Here is a 16277-nt window from a genome sequence, read left to right as displayed (position 1 = left end):
ACCTCAGGAATTCTTAGGGTTTTTAATATCATAATATAGATTATGGGATACAATATGCAGCATTTACCAAATTTATCAATGATGGAATCCCTTTTTGAGAGAAAAAGTGCATTTTGGAACACAGAGCATGTTGCTAGATTTATCTAACTAAAATATATACCTTCTAAAATGCAGTCAGTAAAGTTTATTTCCAGAATTCTAATTTTGAAATGCATTGTTTTTCTAACATAATACCAACAGGTTTTTCCCATACTATTTCCTTTGCATACTTTGATGAAATCAAATAATTAGTTAACATTCCCTTGTTTTCCCAATTCCATACCTTCAATTATAACAGACCTCTCAACCATATATCTTCCTTCTTTCTCCTTATCCCATCCCATAGTTTTCTTTCAAAATTTATCCATCCTTCAAAACCCATGTTAAAGACCACTTTCTACAAGGTACTTTCTCTAACAAAAATTTTTTGAAAGATGAACAACTAAATTCATTTGTTTTACAGGAATATTGTGTATGCACATTTACATGTGCTTTTGTGTATTTTCTTCCCCAGGTAACTCCGATTTCTCTAATGGCCTGAAATGTGTACAAACATTTTTGGATCTATAATGTCATCTCAAAATATGCAGAAGAATAATTTGGTAACATTCAAAACCTCCATGATTTAAAAAATCCTATTAAATTGAAAAGAGAATAAATGTCCCTAACCTGATAAAGGGTTTATACTTAACAACAGCTATAACAAATAGTATCCTAAATAGGGAAGTATTTGAAGTTATTTCCTTTAAAATTGAACGGTGTGAATTTCCTTTAAAATTATAACCAAAAAAGGAATTCACACTATTCAGTATTCTATTGGATATCCTAGCCAGCAGAACAAAACAAGAAAATGACATTTCAATCATAAGAATTAGAAAAGAAGAACTAAAATTTTTACTATTTGTACATGATATAAATTAGTCTTCATGGAGAAATCAAGAATTCGATTATATAACTGAGAGGCATTCCATTTAAAAAAAAGACACGAATAGATGTTCACTAAGCAGATCTCATTTTATTATGACTGAATAATAATTCATTTCATATATATGCCCATTTCTTACCCATTTTATCCATGCATCTATTGATGGACATTTAGGTTGCATCTATGTCTTGGTTGTTGCAAATAATGCTGCAATAAACATAGGAGTACATGTATCTTTCAAGTTAGTGTTTTCATTTTCTCTGAAGTGGAATTCTTGGATCATATGGTATTTAGATCTTTAATTTTTTGAGGGATCATCAAGATTTCTTAAATTTTTCTGATAAGAGCTTAAATTGGAATGATTGCTTTGGAAAACAATTTAGAATAATGATGTAAAGTTGAATACTCTCATATCCTACAATTAAGGAATTCTCAAGGTACATAAGAGAGTCTTTTATACATACACACAATTATGCAAAATTATAATTTTTGTAACAGCAACTCAAATACCCAATGCAATGAGTATAAATAAAGTGTAATATATTTGGGATATTATGCAACCGTCAATATTTTTTTAAAGCTATGGGTATATGCAACAACATGGAGAAATATTAACATTGCAATAATAAGTAAAATGTTAGATCTCAGAGGATTACAAGCAGTTTCAATTTTTGGTAAACATTAAAAGAAATTAAACAATATGCTTTTTTGGATTACATATATATGATGAAATATCATAAGAAAAAGCAAAGATTAGAGATAATGGTTACTTCAGACAGGAAAAGGAATAGGAAATAGGAAATAGAATAGGAAAGTCACAGAAAATGTCATGAATTAAGGATTATGATTAATCTAATTCTGCTCAGCAATAAAAAGAAGACAGGAATTGTAAATGGATTGGATGGTAAAGTGAAAGAAAGGACTTTAAGATTTTTGGCTTGAGCAACTAAATGGATGATCATGCCATTTACTGAGATGGAAAAGACTTGATTTCATTTTGAGTTTGTTGGGGAGAAAAAATAATCTTCTCTATGCCTTTCTGAGGTTTTAGCGGAGACCTCTATGATAAAAGATAGATTCAAAACAGGAAAACAAATAAAAATTTATTAACATGTATACCTCATGTATATATGAGAGATACCCAGGGAAAAAATGAGTAACTCCCCTAGGTGGCTTGGACTTCAGGATTAAATACCATCTTCATAGGGAAAGGGGAAAGGGAATGTATCCCTCTTTAAGGGTGAGTAAATAATTGAAAAGACAAATGGGCCCTTAGAAGGACAGATCTAAGTTATGGTAGTCTGTGACAAAGTCTGTTTGGGTATGTGGTGTTGACTTCCAGTCTCCTCTGGTGTGATGGGTCAATCCTTTCTGTTGACAAAACTCCTGGAGAAGGGATTTAACAATTGAGTTCCTTTTGGAAGAGCTGCCTTCAGACACATAGGGAGTTCAGAGAAAGCCTCTATGCATTTGTTGTTTTTCAATTCTCTCAAAATAATCAATATACTAAAGTGGCATATTTTGAGGTGGCATGTTCTGAACTCCTATAGTCAGATTTTGGGTTAGCATATTCTGCTACTTTTTAAATTGAATATAAAACATCCATGTGTAGAGATCAGAAACTCAGAGTGGCATCAGAGCTCATGTGAATATAGAGGACATGGAGCAGTAGCTGTCTCAGTCCAGATCCTTATCACTGTCTGTGCCAGGTCACACAACTAGACTACATGTTCCAACCAGCCTTTGATCTGGGTAATAGTTACATGACTAAGGTCTAGCCTGTGTAGTTTGAGTGGAAATGTTACAGGACTCCTCTGCTTTCCTCTTCCTGAGGCCCCAGAGATAATGTACAAAACAATAGAAGGAACCAATGTCTTGTAATCACCATAAGGAGCAAAGGCAGGATGCCTTGGTGGCTCCGTCTGGTAAGCGTATGACTTGATTTTTGGCTCAGGTCATGATCCCAGGGTCATGAGATTGAGCCCTGTGTTGGGCTTCATGCGTGGAGCCTGCTTGAGATTCTTTTTCTCCTTCTTTTTCCTCTGCCCCTTCCTGCTTATTTATGCTCTCGCTCTCTCAAAAAACAAAAACAAAAACAAAAAACAGAGAGGAGCAAAGGCACCCGTAAGTTATGCCCATCTTAACAGTTATGTGATCCAGAAATAAACTTCTTGTGTGATTGAACCATTCTATAGTTTAATGGCTTGAACCATTACATATGTTTTTATAATATATATCATATAAATTAATATATTATTTATATATATTAATACACTTGTATTAATAAATATGTTAATAATTATTAATGTAAACCTATAAAGCTTCCCATAAATTGGCTGCCTTGAATAGTTTTGTGACCAAGAAATAAGTTTCTTGTGTGTTTGTACTATTTTATATTTTAGATACATATTTTAAAAGTAATATACACATACAATATAGATATTATATAAATGTCATATAGCTCTATTAATAAAGTTATGTTATTTATTAATATAGATATCTAAATATCTAACACATACTATCTGTGTGTTAAAGCAATTCAATCTACCCATCTAATGCAGGAATTAACATTTTCAAGTGAAGTGCTTTAAGAAAAAGTGATGAAATATGTAGTAATGAAGAACTTGTTGGACCTGCAACAGGTAGTGCAGAAATAGATTTCATAGTCTAGAAAGATGAAGATATGTCTGGTAAAACTGTCACCTACAATCATTTAGAAAGGAGATTATATCCTGAGCCTGTTGCGCAGTAGCAGAAAGGAATATGTTAGAATATCAGTTGCTTATTAGCTATTTTTTGCTACTTATAGTGAGGAATTATAAGCAAAGGTATGCAAGTAGAAGTTAAAGAATGTACAGGGCTGAAGAAGCCAAATTCTTTAAGATTGCAAAGAACAGGAGACAATTGAAAGGAGGCCCATTAAGACTTCTCAGTTTAAAAATAATAAAAAACTCAGCCTTGTGGCAAAGATAGATTAAAGTTGTTATATTTCTACCCAAGCCTTTTGTTTCAGATAGCCTCAAGGTAAGCTCCATTAATTTGAGAGAAAGAGGCCTGGGACAAGGAGAAAAGAAATATGGAGGATACATCTAGGCAAAAACCTAAGACATGGTTGCTGCTACCTAGAACCCCCTAGAAGCAAATAGATCAAAAGTCTACTAAGTTTTTAAGAGAGTTTTATTGCTAATGCAAAATCACAAGCTTGACCTAAAGGTACCTTTAACTGTTCAAGTCATAAAACATCTCAAGGGCTGAAAACTTGCATCAGTAGCAAGCAGGCTGCAACAGCTCCATATGGGCAACTATGTGCACTTGAGATGTGGCCAGGGGAGAAGTAAGCAAGGGAGAGCAACCCAGAGGGTGTTTCTCCCAGAGAACAGAGGGAGGGTGTGATGACTTTAATCAAGGAACTTCCTCCACTGCCAGGGGACTTCCTCGTACCTGTTCCCAGGATCCCATCATGGTAATGGACCAGACTGACGACTTTTTTTTGTATCCTTCTCTTTTTGAATGGGAAGGTTTTTGTGTGTGATCATCTTATCTCTGTTCCACCACAGCAATATGAAATATATCTAGAAGTTCCCAGCCAGGAGTGATTTGGGAACATCTGGAGACATTTTCTGGAGTCACAACTGAGTGTTGGAGGGAGAGGCAGGGAGTAAGAGAAGAAGAGTAAGGAACGGGGCTGCCACTGGCATCAGTGGGTAGAGGGCAACTATGATGCTAACTAAATATCCTACAGGCCATTCTCTACATAAAGAACTATCTACATCCATTTGCCTCCTTGAATGTTGCCCTTTGGATTTAAATAAGGTTATATGACTAAGTTCTACCCAGCAGAAGGTGAGCAGAAATGGATGTGTGCTGCTTAACGGCTGGCAATTTTAAGACAGTAGTTGGGTGGGTCTTCTGCTCTGTTGCCTAGATAGACAAAACCTTAACTGCTGATGGATCCACCAAGTGGAAAGAGCCTGAGCATTTCATTCACCACCCACTAACTGGAAACACTGCTTTAGAATGAGCAATTAAAGATTCAGTGTTTACTTACTATAGTAGTCCTGTCTACCTCAACTAAGAAGGTACTTTAGAGTTTGTACTTTATATAGGATAACCTGTGAAGGCTTAAGACAAAACTGAGTCTCACTAGACATTTCTTCTCTATTCATTTGAGTGCATCTTTTATTCAAGAAAATGTTTAATATACTTAGAATTGTGAAAATGCTATCTACATACACAAGTAAACAGCATTGCTTTTGGCTTTAAGGAGCACAGGCAGTTGAGGAAGTAAGATGCTTAAAATAATAACCACCAATACAGGACAAAGAGTTCAACAAACACTTGTCTTTGAATGCCATTGGTTTGTCCATATATAGCTTCTACACACAATAGTAATTATAAACTTAAGTGCCAGCCATAACTTTTGCACATTAAACACAACCATTGCCTTCCTCATCTTGCGGCTGTGAGAGGAAGGGACATTCTATGCAATCAGAAGGGAAATCATAGGGGAAAGAATCTGCTGCTTATTTAGAGAGCACTTATCCAAAGGCAACCTATTTTGGAAGAAACTTGTGGGCAACTTACTTTGCTCAAAAACTTGTGGGCAAGAAATTCAGGAAGGGCTCATTTAGGCAGCTTGAATCTGAACCTTGTAGCATCAGCTGCTAACTGGGGTGAGGGAACCCACTGTGAAGGTCCCTTCATGCACACATCTGGTACCTTGGCACTCTTTGGCCTCTCTCTCTCTCTCACTACATGGTATTTCCACACTAGTTTAGGGTTCTCACAGAATGGGAGTCTCAGGGTAGACACAATTCTTGCTGATTTCTAAGGGGGAGACATATAGACATATAAAGCTCCCAGGACAGCTAAGGGCCATGCTTAAAACAAGTATAGTATAATTTTCTCCATATCTATAAGTCAAAGCAGTACAGAAGCTGCCTAGATTTCCTCCTGACAGAAGAGTGGCCAGGCCACACTGCAGAGGAGCATGAGAGGGAGATAATATGGCCACTATCTTTTGCAAAGACAATCTGCCCCACTGTCAAACACTCCCCAGAAAGCAGTGGGGTAAGACACATATGAAACCAGGACAATATAGGAGCTCTAGGGTGGTTCAGTCAGTTAAGCATCCAACTCTTGGTTTCGGCTCAGATCATGGGATTGAGCCCTGTGCTGTTCTGCATGGAATCTGCTTGAGATTCTCTTTCTCTTTCTCCCTCTAACCCTCCCCCTATTCGTTCTCACTCTCTCACTCTCTCAAATAAATAAATAAATCTTTAAAAAAAAAAGAGAGAGAGAAAGAAATAAACAATACAGGGGGATCATCAGCCTAAAAATAAAGGTCTTCCTGTCTAAAGACACAGTCTATCCAGCAATGCTAAGACAATGCCCAAATAAACAAACACAAAGGATAAAGATAGAGGTTAGTTTAAAAAGCATAAATGACTTTTAAAAGTAGGAAGACATGCACTCCAGAAAGTGGGCTTGAGTGACGTCATTTGAAAGTACTGATAATATCAGCACCCACATCCCAGACTCTATTTTAGGTGCTAAGGATACAAAGATGATAAAACACAATTCCTTACCACAAGAAGTTCACAGTCCAAAGGGAGTATTATGACCCCTTTAATCAATATTTTCTATCATCACTTACTCAGGCTGAAATTGGGGAATTAGAGAAAGAGGAAGAAAGAATTAGGACAGAGAGAATTTTTGCCTTAAAAAACCTGGATTAAAAGAAGAGTGTGCTGATTCCTTGGTCAGTTAAGATCACATCTTAAATGTAAATCCCACCTAAATTAAATGTAATTTAAACACTCACATATTTGCAAGTTCAGGGGTGGGCAAAATATGGTATTTACAGCAGCACTTGTTCTTCCTTTCCATTGTAAATCACAGCACCATGTCCTCCTGAGGTCATGTGTGGATTTAGGAATCTTTCCAAGATGGGGCTCCAGGTAGCCATTACTAATCTGTCAAGTTACTATGCAAGAGAAGACCTACTTGCCATCATGTTGGTGTGAAGAATTTCTCAATTAAAGCTTCTGAGCCTAAACTCTGAGGTGACAACTGAACAAGCTAAAGACAAGTCCCCATTCAGTTAGTGTATTGATCCTCATTGTAAATCACCAGGGGATTTTTTAAAAATTCTATTGCCCAGCTGTCCCACAGACCAATTAAATATAAACCTCTAAGGAGCAACATTTTTTAAAGCACTGAAGACAATGTACGCAACCAAGGTTGTGACCCTTTGTACCTAAATAAAGAATGCATCCTTAAATGTTTGGGTACAAAGACACTGATTATACAGCAGGCTCCCAACGGGGGACATTTGCTGATTAAGGCATTGCCAGATGACTGGTTTTTATTCCCAGTTGGCTTAATCTTCCAACTGATCTCCAGATGTAGAATATCTTACACTTGCTTCCATGTTTATATGCTGATAAAACTTCAGAATTAATCAGTGCATTACAATCACAAGTTTGTGGTGTTCTTGGTCCTATTAACTTTTCATTTTACTTTAAGCAAGGAGTTTTAAAAGTATAATAATAATAATGGAGAAAGTAGTGTAAGGCTGTTTTGTTTTTCCTCTGGCTTGCTTGAAGTATTGACAGTATTGGAAAAAGTCACCAAAACAAAAACACTAGATAATAAAAATGCCCCCATTAGAAAGAAATTTATCACATCAAAATTAATGATTTTTAGCCAGTAACAATGCCACTCTTTTGCTGTCAAGTTAACTCAATTTCAATTTAACTGAGCCACTCTATCATCTGAATCAGAGTAACAGACAGAGATGAATTAAGGCGATTCAGAGGCTGCATATACTATGTGCCCTGGATAAAAATTAATCCTGGGGAATGTTTTTATCTTTTCACATTCTCTTCTCTCTTTCTCTTTCTTTCATGCTTATTTAAGAGTTATCTTTCTTAATTGCAATGATGAAGGTATCATTAAACTTATTCAATGTCTGTGATATTGATTTTTTTTTGTTAAAAAAATATCAAACAGAGAGTAATACCACACATTCAAGGGAACTATTATGGGGTCTTGATTCCACCTAACATTATAATCTTTCCTTCTGCCTTCTCACACAGTCTATGGCTATTTTAACAGATAACAGGAGTATCTCTGCTTAATTCTTTTTTTTTTTTAATTTTTATTTATTTATGATAGTCACACACACACAGAGAGAGAGAGAGAGAGAGGCAGAGACACAGGCAGAGGGAGAAGCAGGCTCCATGCACCGGGAGCCTGACGTGGGATTCAATCCCGGGTCTCCAGGATCACGCCCTGGGCCAAAGGCAGGCGCTAAACCGCTGCGCCACCCAGGGATCCCTCTCTGCTTAATTCTTTAGGACATTAGAAAGCTTACATTCACTGCATAAAAAGTTCCATATTTTCTTTTTTTTATGTAAGAAGAGTGAAAGAATGGGTGAATGGGTTCGCAGGAAACTCCACTTGGCCTTACTTGGGATATTAATTGAGTAATCACTACCTGAAAGTGAAGACATTGAGGCACTTTCCTAGGCCATAGGGATAAAAGATGATGGGATCCCTGGGTGGCGCAGCGGTTTGGCGCCTGCCTTTGGCCCAGGGCGCGATCCTGGAGACCTGGGATTGAATCCCACGTCGGGCTCCCAGTGCATGGAGCCTGCTTCTCCCTCTGCCTGTGTCTCTGCCTCTCTCTCTCTCTCTCTCTCTCTCTGTGACTATCATAAATAAAAAAAAATTAAAAAAAAAAAAAAAAAAAAAAAGATGAGTAAGTCATGGTCCCTATACTCCAGAGCAAGCGTGGTACAACTTAATAAGCCTAACCATATTCCCCCTGGCAAGAGCTATGGAAGCCAGAGAGCAGTGAGACTGGCCACCTGCTGAAGACCTCTCTGTCCTGCTGGTTACACCAAGGCCTGGCCTCCCACACTTTGAGTACAGTTGGACTCATGTCTTTAATTCATGAACACTTGGGCCATTTCCATTTCTTGCCTACTGTAAATAGTGTTGCAATAAACTTAAGGGTGCACATATCTCTTCAAATTAGTGTTTTTCATTCTTTGGAACTTGTACTCATGTCTTATGTCCACAACCAGACAGCGAGTATCTTAAAAATAGTCTACTTTTTTCCTATAACTTTAATAAATTTTGAATCTCTCATGTGGCTCAGTCCTGTAGAGAACTGGATTTGAGAAACTCTTAGTAGTCTAACAGAAAAAAAAAAAAGAAAGAAAAGAAATCGCAGTCTTTATTGTGTCTTCCCAAGACCATCAAGGGGGCCTATTCATAAGCCACAGCAAGTCTGCTCCAAGTCTCTCTCCTTCCTTCTCAAGGATCTCACATCTCACCACTGCCTTAATGTCAAAAGTACTTCCTTCCTAATTTATTCCCTTCTCTTCTGTCTCTTTCCAGCCTTTTTCTCTGCCATCTTTTCCTACATGTCTCTTTGTATAATTGCTTTCATATTTTTCCTATTTATCTTTCTCTGGTGTTCTTTGGACTTTAAGCAGAGAAACTCCTCTTTTTTTCTTGCCCCTCTAGTCTCATTCCTATCTACTTAGTTTTCTGATTCTGTTTAATAAAAAATTCAGGGAAGTGGGCAGGTAAATTTATAAAACAGAGCAGGGAGAAAAAGCCTGGAGATGCTCACACTTTGGTCAAATAAATGCATTTCCATCTCATCTCTGAATCCTAAAAGCTCAAGACTGTACTTTTCAAAAATCTGTTTTTCAGATCACCTAGATCAATATTACCTGGAAGGTAGTTAAAATGACAAATTCCCAGATCTGTTGGTTTGAAATCCCACCTTGGACCTATTGATTCAAAACTTTGGGTGAGGAGCCTACCAGCCTGCATTTTAATAAACACCCGGCAGGGTTTTTTAAACAATTTGAGAATCTCTGCCATAGGAAGGTGAAGGAGTCAGGGCACAATTGAGGGCTGGAGTTTCCAGGGAAGTCTGCATGGAACATATGGCCGGTGAACCAAGTCTGGACAAATGAGTAGGATTTAGATAGGTGGAAGGCACGACGGAGGTACAAAGATATTTCAGGGGATTACAAGAAGCAGAGGGGAATATGTTGTAGTGAGTAGACAGTGTAAATTCTCCCAGGAGTGTGTGTGTGCACGTGTTTGGCTGTGGGTGTGTGGCAGAGCCAGACAGATTCCCTGCGACTAAGATAAATTGTATGGCTTCTTAAGTGTACAGTGTCTTTCACACTATGCATACTTAATCTTCAACTTTCCCACCCTAACTTGTAAAACATTATCCTTGCTTATTACATAAAAATGATTCTTGGGGCACCTGGATGGCTCAGTTGGTTAAGTGTCTACCTTTGGCTTAGGTAGGGTCCTGAGATGGAGCCCCAACTCGAGCTCCCTGCTCAGCCAGGAGCCTATTCCTCCCTCTCCTACTCCCGCTGCTTGTGCTCTCTATTTCTCTCTCTTAAATAAATAAATAAAATCTTTTAAAAAAATGATTCTTGTTTCTAATATCTTAGTCACTCCTTGCTAGTGATCTTCAAATGTTTGTTTATTGTTTTTCCTATATATGAGTGACTAAAATTCTGGTTGGTATTCTTATTTATCCAGATTATGTGATAAGCTTAGGTAAGAATGTGAACAACTTCAACAGCTCTAACTCATGCTCTGCTAATGTGAAGACTGTTTACCTGAATGACCTCTCCTGCTGGAACCAGATCTAACGATATGAGGAATTTTGAAAAAATATTTTAGCTGTGTATAATGTTCTGAGACTCAAAATTAAAGGGTTTAAAAAGATGGCTTTGATGTCATAAAGACTAGAATATCTGTGCCCCTGTGGTGTGGCCTTAGATCAGGCCTAATTTCTAGTTTCTAATTTCTCTAGTTTCCTGTTTGATTAAATTGGAGTGAGAATAATTGCTACATTAGAATGTTTTGAGAGGAATAAATGTTATTATATGTAAAGCACTGGCACACTAACATGGCAAACATTCAATAAGAGGTACTTCTCATTGTTTAGCCCATTGTCTGCATGTTTATCTATTAATGGCCATTAAAGTAATTAATGTATTAGGATGTTAGGGATCATGTATTTCTAGGATTTTGCATAGTGTTTCACAGGATAGTCTCTGGAATCAGGCTGTTTGACTTCAAATCCCTCCAGACCTTATCAAAATCATTTGAGTGACTTTAAGCAGGTCACATTCTTACTTTCTCAACACCTAAAGGGAAATAAGAATATCACTTTCTTCACAACATTGTTTTAGGATTTAATTAGATAATCCATACAGTACAATTGGAATAGTGCCTTAATAATTGCCAGCTATAATTATCACCACTGTATAAATAAATGTTTAGATGACATCCTCTATATTTTGCATTAAATCCTGATGAGGAAAGGGTCAAAATATAAATTTAATACTTTAAGGGGACTTCTATACAAATATAGAATGATTATATGACAGTGATTTATTTATAAGGGAACCAATAAGATGGTAAAGCTGATTCTAAGATCATGTAAGGAGTTCAATATTTATTCATAAGTCTTAAGAAAAAATCAGTATTAGAATCAGATTGCAGGAAAACTGGTTATTGCCTTATAAGATAATAAAACTGTAACATTTTGAGTTACCTTTCTACCATACAGAAATCTATAAGTAAACATGTATGTTTATAGTGTCTGGGTCTGACTAATTAGTAAGTAATTATATGATTATTATTAATAATTCTTTTTAATGGGCCTATAAACAGTATAGTAGCATGACTTTCAGTGGATTTATTATAAATGCTTTTGCTTTATTTCCAAGTTTTGAAATTTTTTTCTTAACGAATATAAGGCATAGCCACACGGGTAATTAAGCTATAAATGGCTTTAAATAAAAAGCTCATCTTCTATATTTTGAGTAGTTCTTGAAGTATTTATTCAGTAACATTTATTAAATATCTATTATAGTTTCCATACTAGGTGCTGAGCATAAATAGATAATATAGAAAAGGTCTCTCCTCTTTAAAGATACACAGAGTGGATACACTCAATATATTCTTGTCATTTGATCAAAAAGATGTGTACTCCATTTATTAAAATTTTTAAGAGCCCAGATTCTAACATTAGGCTGCCTGGATTGGAGTACTATCTGGCTGTGTGACCTTGGCAAATTTTTTACTCCTTCTGAATTTCGACTGCCTTGATTATAAAGAGAGGATAAAAATAATACCTCATAAAATGTGTCAGATTATTAAAGGAGTCAATACTTAGAAAAGTGCCTGGCACATAGTAAAGGTATGATAAATATTATCTAGCATTATTATTAGTACAATAAACTATTACACATTGTGTATCTGGATTTCAAAGACAAAACTTGCCTGATCCTAAAATCTTAACAAAAGACTAACACAATGCCTGGCTAATGAAAGATACTTAATATTTAGTGGATGAGTGAATGAATGAATGAATGAATGAATATGAACTTTTGAAATGCCTGCAAAAAAAAGTGACCTATTTCCCTCCTCACCCAATGACAACAATTTTCCAGTGCAGAGAGTAGTCAAATGTTAAAACTTCACCCACAAATTTTCATTTCTTCAATCTAACTTCAGTAGTTAGCTTAACACAGTTAGTGTAGCCATAGACCCAGCATCCTATGACTTGCAAAAAATTTATTGAAAATCGAGTTCCAAACAAATTACTGAGCTGAGAGTTAATTATAAGAAATAGAGATACTGAATAAAATTGTTCTGTAAATGTTGTTTACTTTTCAGCTTATTGTTTGTTTATAACCTTCTTATCCTTCTTCCAATTATCAGCAGAAACCACATTCCCTCAAACAATCCAATTGGCTTTCAAACTACAGAAGCCTGAGTCTGCAGAGCTTATGTTGCTCTAAGTGGGGGTGTGTGCTATTATAAATGCGTCCAAAGAGTTGAAAACATTCTTTGATTCCAGGTGGGGTTTTTTTCCCCTTCCCAAGTTTGTCAAACCCCCAAATTGTCAGCAAGGATGCTAAGGCTGAGTGGGCCAGATGAAATGACCACTGCTTTTGAGTCAGGACACATGATTTGCAGGAAGAACAAATCACATCTTTGCCATTTAGGATTGTGCCCATAACATCCACACAAAAGGACTTGAATCCAGTTTTCTTATCTGAATACTATAATGAAAAAGAAACTATAATTATTTCTAGCAATTGCCACCTAGATACAACCTTTCTTATTGCCATAGGAGATGTTAAAAACCTCTATTATTGTGTGTACTATACTAATATTGTGATTATTGACTTACTTGTTTGGTTCTTTCAGGAGACAGTGAGACTCTAGAGCATCAAATCCATCTTATTTTTGTAACCCCAATTGTTAAAGTGGTGCCTAGTATCCACAAGACATTTAATAAGCGTGTATTCCACACACACAATTTCATTTTCACCTACTACTCACTGGCTTACAAGCTCACTTGCTTATGCTACCTGAGACATGTGGCAGCAATCCTCACTGTGCCTTACAAACTCCAGTGATGTTTACCCACCCCTAGACTGGTTTGAAGCTGTTTCCCATGCCTACAGGGTTCTTTCTTTCTCTTGGGACTTATTTGAAACATTCATACCCTTTTAACATTTCCTCAAGCCTCACTCCACCTGACACAATCCCTTCCTCCTCAACTCACCCTAAGTCATTGCCCTGTTTCCACACTTGAACTCCACCACCAGCTGTTTCATACAGCTCCTGAATTGTTCCACATTGCTGATTATACAGACTAGAAGCTCAAAAATATTTTTTTTTCAAATTGAACTTGCTCACATCTCATAAGCCAATCTCTTCCAGCAATTGCAATTGAAAGTGCCTTGTGTAAAACTGAAATCTCGGACATAAGAATGCCTAGACTATTTGATCATGGCAACAAAGCCAGTAATAGATTCCTTTCATTTTCAAAATCTTAAAAAACAAAACAAAACAACAACAACAACAAACCTAGTAACCAATTTGAAAATGTTAACTCATGGCTCAATTATAAAACAAAACAAAGACTATTTTAATTTCTTTAGAGAGTGCACTCAGGAGAGTTGGGGGCAGGAGAGGAGCAGAAGGAGAGGGAGAGAGAGAATCAGGCAAGAACCTGGCTCTCAATGATTCTACATGTCCAAGGAGAGCCCCATGTGTGGCCTCTGTCTCAAGACCACTGAAATCAGGACCTAAGCCAAAATCAAGAGTCAGATGCTTAACCAACTAAGCCACCCTGGCACCCCCACTATTACTTTTAGAAATCTGCTCTTCTGCCCCTTTCCACCCACTTGGGGTTATATCATTGCTCAGATGTACTTACTACAAAATGTAGTCTGTTTCTTTCTCTACTTTTTTTTTTCAATTTTTAGTTTAGAAGAACATTGTTTAGAATGTATTTGAAAGAGATAAAATCATATTGTTAAGCTTTTTAAGGAGAGAGTAAACTGATTGATGGATTCCCTGTCTTTTTTTTTAAAGATTTTTAGAATTATTTATTCATGAAAGACACAGAGAGAAGGAAGAGACACAGGCAGAGGGAGAAGTAGGATCCCCACAAGGAGCCCAACATGGGATTGGATCCAGAACTCAGGGATCACGTCCTTAGCAGTAGGTAGACACTCAACTGCTGAGCCACCCAGGCATTCTGATCCCTTGTCTCTTCTGAAATCTTTTTTAACTCTTGAATAATTTATTTATGTAATCATCATAACCTTCTTCAACCCCTTCCTCTCTGAAATTTGATGGGTAGAGTTCTTTTCAATAGTCTTAACTTTTTTGGAGCAAATCTAGCCCCCAGTAAGATATTTTGACCCATAGACACTCAAAATAAGTAAACCAATAAATAAAAATGAAGGAAAATGAAAGGAGAGGGAAAAAGACTATACTACCTGCAATGACTGTTGACTGATGTCTTCCTGCACGACTGGCTATGAAAATCACTACAGAAACTAAAAGCATAGTGCTTCATCTCATTAGCAGTATGTGAAAGCCTTAAGCCACAGCTATAAAAATAGCAGACATCTTCCAGTAATATGCATGTCTGGGCCACAGTAGATGCCACCTGTGGTCCCCTGTAATGGAAGTAAAAAGATAAAATCACCATTACTTTACTATTTTTGAATATAGTAAAAAACAAGTCTTGTAGTATTAAAATATTAACTCATTCCAATAGAATAGAATAGAATGCACCAAAGTAAATCTGTACATATATAGTCAATTGATCTTCCACAAAGATGCCAAGAATACACAATGGGGAGAGGATAGTTTCTTCAATAAGTGGTATTGGGAAAATAGGATAATGATATGTGAAAGGATGAAGTTGGACCACTATCTTACAGCATAGAAAAAAAGTTAAACTAAAAGTGGATTAAAGACTTAAATGTAAGAACTGAAGTTGTAAAACTCTTAGATGAAACATAAGCAGAAAATTGGTCTTAGCAGTGATTTCTTGCATATGATACCAATAGCACAGGCAACAAAAGCAAAAATAGACAAGTGGGACTATATCAAACGAAAGTTTCTGCACAGTAAAGGAAACAATTAACCAAATGAAAAGGCAATCTCTGAAATCTCTGAAATATATAGTTAACATATATATATATACACATATACATATGGTTAACATATATATATATATATATATATGGTGGTTAATATCCAAAATATATAACCAATTCCTACAATTCAAGAGCAATAAGTTAATTTATTAACTAATTAAAAATGAGCAAAGGACTTGAATAGACATTTCTCTAAAGAAGAAATAAAAATGGCCAGCTGGTATATGAAAAGTTGTTCACTATAACTAATATTCAGGGAAATGCATTTCAAAACCACAATGTTTTATCCCTTCACCTGTTAGGATAGCTATTATTTTTAAAAAAAACCAAAAGATTAAAAAACATTCATGAGGATGTAGTGAAATTGAAACCCTTGTATACTGTTGATGGGAAAGTAAAATGTTGTAGCTACCAAGGAAAACAGTAAGGAGATGCCTTAAAAAATTAAAATTATAACTCCATGTGATCCAGAAATCCCACTTCTGGGTATTTATCCAGAATCATTGAAATGAATACCTTGAAGAGATACCTGCACCACCATGTTTATTGCAGCATTATTCAAAATAGCCAAGATAAGGAAACAATCCAAATGTCCATTAACAGCTGAATGGATTAAAAAAATGTGTTATATACATACAATGGAATACCATTAAACCTTTAAAAAGAAAGAAATCCTGCCATTTGTGATAACACATATTGATCTGAAGGACATTATATTAAATGAAATAAGCTACTCATGGGAAGACAACAATTGTATGATTCCAATTAGGAGGTATCTAAAA

This window comes from Vulpes lagopus, chromosome 7 (assembly GCF_018345385.1).
Source record: "Vulpes lagopus strain Blue_001 chromosome 7, ASM1834538v1, whole genome shotgun sequence".
NCBI lineage: Eukaryota > Metazoa > Chordata > Mammalia > Carnivora > Canidae > Vulpes > Vulpes lagopus.
Note: the sequence above shows the minus strand (reverse complement) of the source record.